Here is a 14565-nt window from a genome sequence, read left to right on the forward strand (position 1 = left end):
CTCCCATGGTGATTTAAAGGGCCCAGGGCTCTGTCCACCACAACCACAATAGCAGAAGTGGTGGCCAGGAGTCCCAGGTCCCTTTGATCACTGGCCCCTGGGGTAATTGCCTCCTTTATGCCCTTGTCCCCATTGTCGGGCCTGATGGTAACTGAGAAGGCTCCCTCCTTGGGAGTGGAAGGGTGTTCTGGGAGAGGGAGTATTATGTACAGGGAAGTCTTAAAAGGTTAGCACTGAGTTTAGGGGTTAGGCAAATGGACAGCAGGTTCCTGCTCTCCGGACAGGATGTTAGCCATTGGGCCATGCTCCAAGATTGTGTCTAGGGACCTTAGACTGAGGTAGGGTTGCCAGGTGCCCAGTATGGACCCGGACAGTCCGGTATCTTCGCCTCCTGTCTGGTAATTTCTCATTTTTTCCCGGCCAGGAAGCGAAAATCCCAGGTGCTTACCTGGTTCCACAGGGGAGCTGTCTGGCCCGGAGCAGGAAGACAAGATGGCGAATTGCCACCAGCAGCCTGTTAGGGCCAAAAAGCATCAAAAGCATATCTTAAAGGCGCCATGCTGGGTTTTTTTATTTTTATTTTTTTTTCTTAGCTTTCAGGGTCCTTTTTTTCCCCTCAACAACTTTGGTCTCCCCTTTTGTTTTTCCCAACAGAATTTTTTCCCTGGTAGTTTTTTTTGGAGGTGGGTGGGAGGGGGGGTTGGTATTTTTGGTTAAACCATCTGGCAGCCCTAGACAGGGGCGGTATCTGGGCTCCCTTCAGGCTCCAGAGGGTTAAACCATCCACACTTCCCCCAGAGCAGTCTGTTGGGAGGCCAGGCTGGGCTCTGTGACAGCAGGTTATTCCTTTTATACATCTCAAAAGCCAGTTCTGTAGCCAATCTACAGCTTCTCCACCAACAGCTGGTGTGTCCACCTTTGGAACAGTAGCCAAAGGATGTAAACTTCCAGGGGAGGAAAGGAATTGCTCAGGATGGCTCATGGGGATATAATTGAGATAAAACTGAGGCTGGATATGAGGGGACACTTCCACAAGACCTGTGAGACTGAAGTAATCTCCCAGGACAAGAGATGTGGGGGATGGGGATATTTAAAAAACTGTATTAAACAAGACCTTGGAGAATGTATGGGAGAGGCCAATTCTGCTCTGGCCTGTGTAGCTGTCTCATCTCTAATTCCTGTGCTTCTAGTTCATTTTTAATAATCCTTCTATTAACACTAACATTATCCAGCATTATATAAGAACATGAAGAGTAGATTTAACATTCACATCCACATTCATCACATCAGTGCCATGGTGCTTAGGTGCTCCCCGAGCAGAGCACATGCAGAAATGCACCACCCTGGTGTACATGAACAACTGAGCACATGAGCTAGAGAGACCAGCCCTCTTGGATCTTCTAATCCATACCAGCCAATGCAGGATTGCTCCCAATGGTACATTTCTATAGTGTTTTCTTCTTTCTAGTTTGAGAATACTCCACAGCCAGACACATCTCACCATCAGGAAATGTTTACTGCCTTTCATCCTTCCTTTTTTCCTTTCATAATTTCATCCTCCTACTCCTAATTATATATGTGTGTGTGTGTGTGTGTGTGTGTGTGTGTGTGTGTGTGTGTGTACTGTATCACATTAAATAATTCTCCCCTCCTTCACGGTTACATCCATCAGATATTTGCAGCTTCTTAGTTCTCAATGCTTAGCCACGCTTTACATATTTAGCTCTTTTAATCTCTTCTTGGACGTCAAACCCTCCATGCCTGCTGACAATTTCACAGTGCTCTTCTTTGAACTCCCTCCAGTTTGTCAATATCTTTATGGAAACACAGTGCCCACAATGGAATGAGACATCCCCCCAGATAGCTTCCAATAGCCTATCCAATTTGCTATCCACCCTTACACCCCCATTTCTCTGAACAACCCCTGGATTCTCCATGCTTCAGTCAATATGATGATTGATCTGTTTTGCCCCAGTGATGTTAGCTTAATTTTTTCCAAACAGAATTTTAGTTTATTTTCTAATTAGGTTCCTAAATGTTGGTTATTATTTATTTGAATTACAGTCGCACCAAGAGGCCTTAAGGAAGATCAGAGTCCACTAAGCTGGGCCCTTTTAACTAGAGCTGAGTGAATAATTAGTTTCAGTTCAGTAACAAAATTGAAAAATCTGAAGGAAAAAAAAATGGTTAATTGAGTCAAAATAGAAATTTCAGTTGTTCTTGACAAAGCAAAAATGAAAGAAATTTGCTCCAGACCACCGAGACTTCAAATGTTGCTGAGACATTTTCAAAACAAAACACTGACCTTTTTTTTTTTTTTAAACACAAAATGTTTAATCGTTTCAGATTTTTGTTTTTCCAGACCAAATTATTCATGGAATCCAACACAAATTCACAAAGACTTTGGAGCCCTGAAAAATACGATTTGTCAAAATTTCTGTTCACTCAGCTGATTTTGCAGAGCTCTATTTTACACGGTGAGAGACAGTCTCTGCTCCAAAAAACTGATAGTCTGAAAAGACAAGGGAGAGAAGGGAAATAAGGAGGGGAAGTGGGAGCTAGGGCAACAAGTCACAGCCAGTCATTGACTGAGCCAGGACCAAAACTTAGTGTACCTCCTTCCTCAGCTGTTTCCCTGCCCATTAGACTTCACTACTTTTCAAGCTCTGAATGTTCTAATCTATTCTAGATAGGTTTTTATACCAGACTTCTCCAGTGGTGCATTAAACAGCAGGACTGTGCATCTGTCATGTGTTGTTTGCTCTCTCATCCTCTCCCCAGCAGGAGATGCGTGTGCAGCAGAGTCTTGTTTTGGTATTGGGGAGGAGGCGTTAATTGATTTTTGTAAATACGCATGTGGCTGTGTTGCCAGAGAAGGTGAGATCAAACCAATGTGCCTTGCATCTGGAGTGGTGAGCAGGAACGTTTGTGTTGGCCCTTGGTTCCTGGGGGATTCACTTCATTTCACAGTCTTGAACCAGCCCTGGAGAAAGTTTGTTCTCCAGCATAGATGAGCGTTACTCCTAGGGCTAGGAGTTCTATTGCACCAGAGGAGCAAAGCTGTAAACTACAATCTTTGACCCAGAGCTTTAAATGATCTTCTAGAGCTAACCTGGGCCCAAGCCATGGAGCACTTTGAACGTAAGGGACCAAAATTTTGAACTCGATTTGCTATTCTGTGGGAAGCCAGCATAGAGAGCAGACGACAGGTGCCATGCAGTGTTTGATACTAAATGGAGTTTCCTAAGTGCCAAAGGCTTCATGCCCAGATGGATTGCTGTAATCCAGTTGGGAGGTGACAAGGCGTGAATAGTTGAGGCCAGGTCTTCATCTGCCAGCACGGGACAGAGTTTCCTAGCCAAGTGGAGGTGACAGAGTGTTAACTTGCAGATGCTGCTGTTCAAGAGTTCAGTGTAGGCAAAGAATCCAAGCGCATGCCTAGACTATGGATTCTGTAGGCCCCTGGTGTTTTTTCTCTGAGGGGTCTAGCATCTGAAACTCTTCTCAGTTCAGAAGCTTCTATCAGTGCAACGGGAGCGCTCTCTACCTCCATATTCCACACAATTAATGAAGGTATCTAGTGATCCTTGTGCTAAACCTGGGCCCTGTGGTACCTTGCTAAATACCACTCCCCAGCTCTCCATTGGCCATGAGTGGCCAGGAACTTGGTTTTACATTAGTAGGGGAGCAACTTGCAGCCTGGGGGCCGCATGCAGTCCTATGAGGTCCAAGAGATACTTTGATTATAGTTGCCCATGCACTGAGTTGTCTGATTCTGCTGCCAGCATAGTTCTTTTCTCACTGGTATTACAAAAGTGACAGGCACGTAAAGCAAGGGCATGTGAAGTGAGGTATGTGTTGATTGCACACAATATTTACCGTGAGAGCCGCGTGCTCCCTCTGCAACCAAAGCACTGCCATGGTTCAATCGGCACCCCGCAAATTCTAGGTGTGCAAACGCAGTGAGCAAAACTACCCAGTCCCCGGAGACCGTCTTGGTTCCAACAATCTTGTGGCAAATTGAGATGAAGAAGGGCCTAGGTTGCTGCTCGCTGTTTTACATCTTCCATGAAAGATAGCACCGCCACAGTACAGCATGCTGGGCCTGGCTGGGTTAGCAGTGACTCAAAGGAGAGTCTCAGCATGGAATCACCACTCGAATTTCCCTAACAGTTCTCCCAATCAAAAACCAATCAGGCCTCAACTTGCTTAGCTTGAGAGCTGACAGAGCCCAATTTGAGGGTCTGTCTGTACCCAGCTTTCCTTCTCTGAAGCCGTCTCTCTCCCCAGTGATTCATAAAGTCAACTAGCAAATACCTCCTCCAACTGGGAGTGGCTCTGCACAAGCCAAGGGCACACAGGGCCAGGGCTGGGCAGTGAAACAGAGACGGAAGCAGCTCTGGGTGTGCATGGCACAGAGCACAGCGAGGCAAAGCCTTGTGGGACATGTACACGGCTGATTTAAACTGGGGCTGGTGACAGGTTAAGGCACCGATGCAGGCATCTGTCACATCCACTGTGCATCCAGGCAGAAAAGCGACATGAAAAGGCCTCCAGGCACTCGAGCTTTGCCAGAGTCATTGGGGCTGCAGAAGAAAGGATTCCCCGCCCAGAGCCTCACGCTCTCTGGCAGGGTTCTGCTCGTGCTTACTCTCCTCCAACATGGCAGGGGCAGCCAGTGTGGCCCCTGTGCCATAGACTCCTCTGCCTGCCCTGCCACAGAGCTGGGGCCTCACTGTGCTCACCGTTTACGCTTCCTGGGAATCTTATTTCCTCTCCAGAGAGGGTTTGTGGGGTTTTTCCAAAATCCTGAGGAAGCCAAGGGCTCAGTCAGGCTAATCTCTGGCCCCACACAGATAGATCCTCCTTTGTACCTGGCATCGTGCAGCTCTTCCTTACCAGTGTCAGCAGAGAGGGCAGACACTGACTGTTTCATGGAGACTGAACACCCCTCTAGACCTGCTCCTCTACCAGGATGCCTGCACCTTCCTCATCGCTGCACAGAGGATCGCTGTACTGACCCCCAAACTATTCCAATTCCTCCTACCATTCCAGCATGAGCCCACACCCTCCTTGTGCTGTGAGCACCCCCCTAACTTCTGTCACCGTTCAACAGCACTGGGAAGCGTCACACTGCAGCAGATGGCTCATCCCGTAGCCTCATAGCCGAGGTCCTCCAGTAGCTAAGGGCAGACCAGTCAAAGGAGTACAGCATCCTCACCCTCTGCCCCGGTTTATCTGGTTTTGCTGCATAGCCCCCCATGTTGACATTTTTTTAGCCCACTAGAGGATCAGCTTCTGCCCTGTAATGGGAGGACTGCCCATTCCTTTCGTTTTTATCCTAAAAGCAGGTGCTGCTTGTATTCCTAGAAGTGTGTGCATCTTTTCAGATTCTCATGAAGCTATTTGCGAGACTCCTGGCCACCTGCTGCGCTCCAGCTGCCCAGCTCTGAAAGCAGCACACAAGTAAGGGTAGCAGTACCACAACTGCCCCCTGTGGCAGGATCAGTCCCACTCCTGGGCCCCAGACCCCTGTTCTGCCCACTATCCCACAATTTAGGGGCTGCGGTACGAGTCCCACTTGCCTTTTTGCAGCATTTGGCCTTCGGTCCTTTGGCAAAACAAAGAGGTGTTGCTGGCTCATGCCCCTGGCCATTCAGGGCTAAGTAAACAGTCCTCCTCAGCCACCTGCTGAAGTTTCTGGCCACCTAGGGGGAAGGGAGCCTCCAAACACTCAGGCTGTGTCTACACTGGCAAGATTTTGTGCAAAAGCAGGTGCTTTTGTGCAAAAACTTGCCACCTGTTTACACTGACCGCAAGTTCTTGCGCAAGAACATTGATGTTCTAATGTAAGAAATCAGGGCTTCTTGAACAAGAACTATGACGCTCCTGCTCAGGAATAAGTTCTCGTACGCAAGAGGCCAGTGTAGACAGGCAACATGAATTTCTTGCGCAAGAAAGCCCGATGGCTAAAATGGCCATCAGAGCTTTCTTGCGCAAGAGAGCATCTACACTGGCACAGATGCTTTTGTGCAAAAGCACATCTCTTGCACAAAAGCACATGCCAGTATAGATGCTCTCTTGCACAAATACTTTAACACAAAAACTCTTGCATTAAAAGTATTTGTGCAAAATCTTGCCAATGTAGACGTAGCCTCACTGTCAGAGAGCCTCACCCTGTTTTCCCCTTCAGCCATTAGCAGCCCTGATGTTCCACTCAGCTCCTCTAAGTCTCCTTATCAGTTGTTGCTTCCTCTCCTACCTTCCCCACAAGGAAGGCTTATAAAAAAAAAGTCCGTGGCAGCCTGAAATCAGTTCACCTGGCCCTTAATTGATTTATAGCAGTCCTGTCTCAGTTGCCCCTGATTAGCCAAGGCCGCTGCTGGGGTTTTTGTTTGTTTTTTTGTTTTGTTTTAGAGCTGCCTTTCTCCCCTTCCATCAAGCCCATTAGCCTGCCTTGTCAACCCCCTACAATAAAGTGACCTCTTCCCCCCCCATCACCCCCTTTTTGGGTCAGTGTCCTACAATTACAACACCGTGACATTTCAGATTTAAATAGCTGAAATCATGAAATGTATTATTTTAAAAATGTTATGCCCATGACATGGACTGTGAATTTGGTAGGGCCCCAGCCAGGACAGCCAGGCCCTTGAAATGAAATCCCGGTCAGAAGAGATGCCTCTACCTCATCCTCATGGCCCAGCTGTGTCACAGCCTGAAGAACCAGGGGAAGGGCAAGTTCGCATTTGTCAGCTCCTCGGCTCAGTCCCCTGTGGATTTGATTGTCACAGTGACATTTCCCAGCAGGTTTTTTATGTGTGTAGATGAGAGAACAGAGTCAATACTGCCCCCACTCCCCAAATAGAGGGCCTGAAGTCTGGAACAATCCATGCACAGCAATTCCACAGTGCAGATGCTACCTGGCAACATGAGGGAATTTTTTCTCTCCTCTTCTGCTCAGACTGGCAGAGGATTTCCCCCCTACAGCAATAGGGAAACAGGCATCCAGAGACCCTCCATGCAAACAGTAGGCTACGTCTAGACTGCAAGCCTCTTTCGAAAGAGGCTTTTTCGAAAGATACTTTCGAAAAAGCCTCTTTCGAAAAAGAGCATCTAGACTGCAAGCAGTACTTTCGAAAAAGCAAGCCGCTTTTTCGAAAGAAAGCACCCAGGCAGTCTGGATGCTCTCTTTTGAAAAAGCCCTGTTTGCATTCAAGAACGCCTTTTTTCGAAAGAGCACTTTCGAAAAAAGGCGTTCTTCCTCGTGAAATGAGGTTTTCCGCCATCGAAAGAAAAGCCGCCGGCTGTAGTCTGGACGCAGGTGAAGTTTTTTCGAAAAAAGGCTACTTTTCTCAAAAAAAACCTTGAGTCTGGACACAGCCTAGTGTTGTCTTTGAGCCTCTGACAGGCTGGAATTAACTGCAAAAGGGCCTGCTTGGCTGTGTAGGCAATAAGCCTAAACAACTACTTAAGGACCTTAGCAACTGAAGGGGAGCCCCTATTTGCTTATTACTGGGTGGGGGGTTGTAAAAATATTCCACCTCTGCTGCTGGGGTCTGACTTCCCAGAACTGCAGGACTCCAGAGCCCCTGACCTTCCCACACATGACGTTGGGCAGCCACACACTGTCTGAAGGCCGGTTAAGGCCAGAGATCTAGGCCATTTGGTCAAAGGGGGCCCAAACTTAGAGTCAGAGCCAATTCTGCTAATATAGCTTCTAGGAGCCTTAGTCACAGACAAGGCCCCTTATTGTGCCAGGTGCACAGTACCTGTCCCAGAGCATTTACAATCTACAGACTGGATACAGACACACACGAGCGCTCAAGGAAACCAAGAGACAGCATTGGTCAGCATGACAGGCTGTGGGCTCAGCAACCGCACCGACCTTTCTATTTATACTGTACTCATTGCGGGACCCAAGTGCCTTAGTGAGCTCCGGAGCGTACACGCTTGCAAACATGCTCCCATTCTGGCTCCAAACGAGCTTGGCACAGCCTCTCTTCCTGAAGAGAACTCTGCCTCCTGCTGCCGGTCTGCCATGGCGAAGGCACGCCACACACTGTTCCGGCCCATATGCTCTCCTACAAGCCACTCTGCCCAGCCAGGCACAAGTGCTCAGAAAATCACCACCTAGCAAATGCAAAACATCTCTCCACTGCAGCTGTTTTCAGTCCCCAAGCCTGGCAAAGCGCCACATGGGGACCCGTTGTTTCCCCTGTTACAAGCAGGGACGCTGCTGTTTATCCGCTGCTGTTTATCCGCTGTGATTCTCACTCACGTGTGCAGGGTGACACCGATCGCTAGGTGTAGAGTTAGAAAAGACAGTGCGCCTCTCTCTGCACGGGGCTACTTCTTAGAGTCGCATGGGCTTAGCCCACAGTCAGATCCCAGTGAATGCTGGGGGACATCAGACATGTGAGGGGTTTAGACTTTCCTGGCTGGCTTTATACATATATTTTATATCCCAGCAGTCCTGAGCAGCCTAAGGTTAGGGGCCTGTTGTGCTAGGTGCTGTATAAACCTAAAGGAAGAGACAGTTTCTGCCCCACGCAAACTGCAGTTTAAATAGACAAGACAAAGGACAGAAGGGAAAGCAGAGAGATGATGTGTCTTGTCTAGAGTCACAGCATGGATCAGAACTCAGATCTCCAAAGTGCCCAGCCAGTAATATTCCCTCTAATCCTTTCCATCCATGTGCAGATTTTTTTTCCATGTGCAGAATAATGCTGATGTGCACTGAGGCATGTGCAAATGTGCACCACCAGTATAAACAGCAGTCTGCCAATCAGCTGAGTGGCATTCGAGTCTCTCCTGAGCAGCCACACAAGCACCCAGTTTACAGGAAACATTGCTGGACAGCATCTGCTCTGGAAGCAAAGCCCCACTGTACGCTGTGGCTGCTATTTCCCCGTGCAAGCTCTTACCGTCAGTGGGTCTGCACACACTTGTTTGGAATGAAATGTAGCCCATCAGAGCTAGCTTTTGCCTTCTGCATTTCTATCGGTAGCCCCAGCTCATCATGTTTTCATTCCAGCAGCATCACTCAGGGGAAAATGAAGCAGACATTGGATGTCCCAGGGACTGCTCTTATAACTGCCTGTAAAGAGCATCCTGTCAGCAGACTCAGAGCCAGAGGGGCACCGCTGACTCTCTAGGGTGCCCACAAGTCAGTCTACATAGATTGGCCTTGCGGTTGGCCGAGTGACAGCCCCCTACGACTCAGCCCAGGGTCAGGGCGCCGGGGGAAGCCCAGCAGGTTTATGAACACTGTTTATGATGCAGCCCTGTGTCAGGGCGACGAGCAATGTGGCAACAGTAGTTGAAGCTCCAGCCAGGTTCCAACCAGGCAGGGCTTGGGTCTCCTCTCTCCGGGAGAGCCAACATGCGCAGGGGGTTTTGCCCCACAAGGGGAGCCTGCCACCTAATGGGAGGGGTGGCGGGGGGATGCAGGCCCACCCTCTCCACTGCATCCCGGCCCAGGACCCTGATAGCGGTGGCCTGGCAGCCACTAGGTTGGCAGGGATCTGGGCTGTTACACGTGGACGAGGTTGAGAGTCAGCAGGGGTCCTGGCCGCAACGCGCTGCCCACCCGACCTCCATATCCTCAGCCGGCCCGAGGTCAGCTATCCCTGGTCTGCTTTCCAACCCCCGCACGGGCCTACCCCACTCCAGCACTGCTCCGGGGTGTCCTCAGGCGACAGAGGGGCTAGCAAAGTGTCCATGGGCTCCAGCTCAGGCAGGGGTCCTGGAGAGCTGGCCCAGTAGTCAGTGGCAAGCAAAGGTCCCGTTGGGATCGGCATGGGTTCAGGCCGCAGCCGGTGTCTCCACAGCCCAGCCCAGGCCAGGGCTCCGGGGTCGGCAGGGGTCCAGGTGGCCCAGCCCAGTCCTCCAGCTGGGGGGAGCACAGCTGAGGCCTCCACTGTGGGAGCTGGGACTAAGCATCCACTCAGCTCAGCTGCCTGGCTCTGACTGAGCTCTTAGGGTATGTCTACACTACCACCCTAGTTCGAACTAGGGTGGTAATGTAGGCATACCGCACTTGCAAATGAGGCCCGGGATTTGAATTTCCCGGGCTTCATTTGCATAAGCCGGCCGGCGCCATTTTTAAATGCCGGCTTGTTCGAACCCCGTGCCGCACGGCTACACGCGGCACGGGCTAGATAGTTCGAACTAGCAAGCCATTCCGAACTATCTGTACGTGGAACGAGGTGTACAGATAGTTCGGAATGGCTTGCTAGTTCGAACTATCTAGCCCGTGCCGCCCGCGTGTAGCCGTGCGGCACGGGGTTCGAACAAGCCGGCATTTAAAAATGGCGGCTCCCCGCTTATGCAAATGAAGCCCGGGAAATTCAAATCCCGGGCTTCATTTGCAAGTGCGGTATGCCTACATTACCCCGCTAGTTCGAACTAGCGGGGTAGTGTAGACATACCCTTATAGTCTTAGACCCGCCCTCTGACTTCCTGTGGGCCGGGCTAGCTGTGCTTGGACCTGCCCACCAAGGGGTCACAGAGGCTTTATCTACACTGGTGGATTCTTGTGCAAGAACTCTTCCACAAGAACACATCCACACTGCCATGTGCTTTTGCACAAGAGCATCCATGGGAGTGTGGACACTCTCTTGTGCAAGAAAGCTCTGATGGCCATTTTAGCCTTAGGGCTTTCTTGCGCAAGAAATCCCTGCCACGCGTCCACACTGCCCTCTTGCGCAAGAAGCCCTGTCTTCCGACACCGTACTGTAAATCTTCTTGTGCAAGAGCAGATAGGCCATGTGGACGCTCTTTGGGTTCTTGCACAAGAACCACCATTCTTGCGCAAGAACCCACCAGTGTAGACATAGCCAGAGGGGGCTTCCTCTTCCAGGTCATCAGGTGGCCATGTTGCTGTCTTGGGCTCATTACGCTGCCCTCAGGCAGGACCAAACCTGGGACTTCAGTATAGGAACCTCTGCAGCTTGTGCTATAAAGCCAGCTGGCTCCCAGCTTAGGCTGTAGAACTCACTCACTCTTATCTCTGGCTGTAAGTGGTCTAAGTGCCACTACTTGGGACAGTGAACCACACCCACTCGATGTGTAGGTTACACTGTCTCCCTCCCCTTTGGTCTCCAAGGCCAAATACTTGAAGAACACTGGAACACTTCAATCAGATCCAGCAGCTGCCTCTATACTAGGCTCCATATCACTGCCGGCTACCTCTCCATTGCATCCAGCGATGCCGCTGCAGAATCTTGCAGTACCACATGGCAGCCTTGAAGAGGGCCTGGCACTGGGTCTAGCACAGACGCAGTGGCTGGGCCAGAGGGCAGCTGAGATGCGAATGAGAACCAGCCACACCACTGAGACCATCCTGTCTTAAAAACCAACCACACAGGCCCATCCCACTCACCCACTTTAACTGGTTTAGACACCCTGACACATCATATACAAAGCACAGCCACTCCCAGTGTGCCCCGGCAGCACCGCCACATAGTTTTCTGAGGAAGGGGAAGTGAAGGGTAACTTCGCCGACTGACACGGTATGGGGAATCGCTGGTCTGCAAAACATAATGAAACGAGGGCTATTCATCCTCACGCTTCAGGGCATAAACCGATGATCACCAGCTGGAGGCAGCAGGAAATGTCCCCCCATGGTACCGTAGTGCACAATGAGGTGCATTAGGAAGAATTTGTGCCTCCCATTGAAGCCTCGGGAACAGACCGCTGAGAGATACAGGATACCAGAATAGATGAGCCATTGGTCTGCTGCTGTTGCAATCTATGTTTCGATTACCTCACTGGAATTGGCCAGGACTCGAGGCACAACAGTTGCATCTCTGCACTGGCAAGGCACACCCCAGGGTCTTAGTGGTCAGGATATGCCTCACATGGCTTCTCTGAAAGATGTGCAGTCCAGCGGCAAAGCACTGGGGGACTGACTCACTACTGATGCAGAATAGGGGCCATTAGTCAGTGTTCATCTTACCGGCTCAACCCGCACCACCTTGCGTGGCCTTGAACCTAGCCTGGCCCTGCTTCACCTGAGAGAGGTAATAAGCACAAGCTGCCATGCGTGCCATCCCTGAAAGAGAGCAGGGGAGGAAGGCAGTGAAATGGAAGAACTGCAGGAAACCTGTGAGGCCTCCTCTGCTCAGTCTGGGAGTTTTCCCACCTCAGCAAGTGCAGAATTCTACCATCCTGACTAGAATCGAGCAGGCGCTATGAGGGCAAGGGGAGACTGGCCTGGCCCCTGCTTGACCCTCTCTGGAGTGGGCTCCAGTGTACCTGCCGTTGCCTTCCGCCAGCCCCCTGAGACTCAAGGTGGAGCGCTGTCATTCCCTCCTCCTTGTGCTCTCTCCTTTTGGAGGTATTTTGCCCTGAATTATTCAGCATTTCTTAACACCTCCAGCTGCCGACATTCACAGGAGTGTTTTAGCACTTGGGCTTTTTCATGAGTTTCCATGCGCTAAGCTAGGATTTTTGTGCTGGGATGGCATGGGAAGAAATGGGGCACCATTCCAGATGGGGGGAGCCCGACCTGTGCATGCCATGTTGTGAGGGGAAGAGTAAGAGCATGGGGGGCAGAAAGAGGACAGCAGTTTCAGCAGGGTTACTGAGCATGCTCAGTACAAGCCAAGCAACAAATGGGGCCAGGGGTCATCTACTTTCCCCCTCTTTCAAGGGGCTACTAAGGGACTGCAAAGCTAGTTGTGCTTTTGGTTTGGTTTTTGGCAGATAACTGACAGGAGCACTGTGTCTAATTCCTACATAAAAGAAAGAAAATGTAAATAAATATTAGATCCACTCAGTTCTAATATTACCATGTTCTGACATCTTATGGCAATCACTTAAGGGACTCTGGTTAGCCTTAAAATGTTAATGTATATTCTTACTTTGTTACTAATTCTGCAGAGAGAGAGAGAGAGATTGTCAGGACTCCTGGATTTATCTCAGCTCTGGGAGGGGCGTGGGATCTAGTGGGCTATGGCAGGGGGGACTCTATATAAGAATATCAGAATGGACATACTGGGTCAGACCAATGATACATCTAGCCCAATATCCTGTCTTCCAACAATAGCCAATGCCAAGTACTTCAGAAGGCATGAACAGATCAAATGTCACCCATTCCCAGCTTCTGGCAAACAGAGGACAGAGACACCATCCCTACCCATCCTGGCTAGTAGCCATTGATGGACCTATCATTGAACTTATTTTGTTCTTATTGGAACCCTGTTATACTTTGGGCCTTTCCACCATCTCCTGGCAAAAAGTTCCACAGGTTGACCATGAAGAAATAATTTGTTTTGTTTGTTTTAAATCTGCTGCCTATACATTTCATTGGGTAACCTTCTTGTGTTATGTTAGTGAAGGAATAAATAACATTTCCTTATTCTATTTTTCTGCACCATTCATGATTTTGTAGATCTCTAACATATTCCTCCCACCTTTTATTCATTTTTTTTCAAGATGAAAAGTCCCAGTCTTGTTAACCTCTCCTAATAAGGAAGCTGTTCCTTACCCCTAATCATTTCTGTTTCCCAAATACAATATATCTTTTTTTAGATGGGGTGACCAGATCTGCATGCAGTATTCAAGATGTGGGCATACCATGACTTTATATAGAGGCAATATGGTATTTTTTGTCTTATTATCTATTCCTTTCCTAATGATTCCCGATATTCTATTAGCTTTTTAGACTGCCACTGCACACTGTGCTGATGTTTTCAGGGAACTATCCACAATGATTCCAAGATCTTTCTTGAGTGGTAACAGCTATTTTAGATCCCATTATTTTTGTATCTATAGTTGCGAGTATTTTTTTTTTGCATGTGCATTTTTTTCCATTTGCATATATCAACACTGAATTCCATCTGCTCTTGTGTTGTCCAATTACCCAGTTTTGTGAGGTCCCTTTGTAACTCTTTGCTGTCAGCTTTGGATGTAACTATTTTGAGAAATTCTGTAGTATCTGCAAATTTTGCCACCTCGCTGTTTACCCCCTTTTCAAGATCACTTATGAGACGTTTAACAGCAGAGTTCCAAAAGCAGATTCTTGGATCGCACTGCTCTTTATTCCTACTCTTTTTTCCCTATCTTTTAAGTGGAGTTCCTGGCAATGTTTTCATGATGATCTAACCATCCTTCAATTGCCTTCCTTATCTTAATCACGAGGCCACCCTCCATTGATAAACAAATCCCCTGTCCCAAAGGCAAAATGTTGCAGTTAAGAACTGCCACTGGGGCTGGGGCATGTAAGTTAATCAAATCTCAAGTATGAAATCCAGGGGTGAAAACTTGAGGAGGGGCTACAGCCCCTCCTCTCCCCCCTGGCACCTGTAAATGGTGCCCTTGCCTCCCCTCACTCTCAGCAAAGGTATCTTATTGGCAGAGCTCCAGCAACTGGTTTCCCACTGCCCAGGATCCTCATGCACTACTGACCATCTGGCCCACAGTGGTAGGCAGGACAGCAGCCCCTTACACGCCCAAATACATGTGGGTCTTTGTAGTTTCATCCTTGGGATACCGGGCTGTGGGTTAGGTAGGCAGCTGAGTTCTACCAACTCTGCTGCAGAAATAGGTGCAGGGGGGCTT

The sequence above is a fragment of the Pelodiscus sinensis genome, chromosome 1 (assembly GCF_049634645.1).
Source record: "Pelodiscus sinensis isolate JC-2024 chromosome 1, ASM4963464v1, whole genome shotgun sequence".
Classification (NCBI taxonomy): Eukaryota; Metazoa; Chordata; order Testudines; family Trionychidae; genus Pelodiscus; species Pelodiscus sinensis.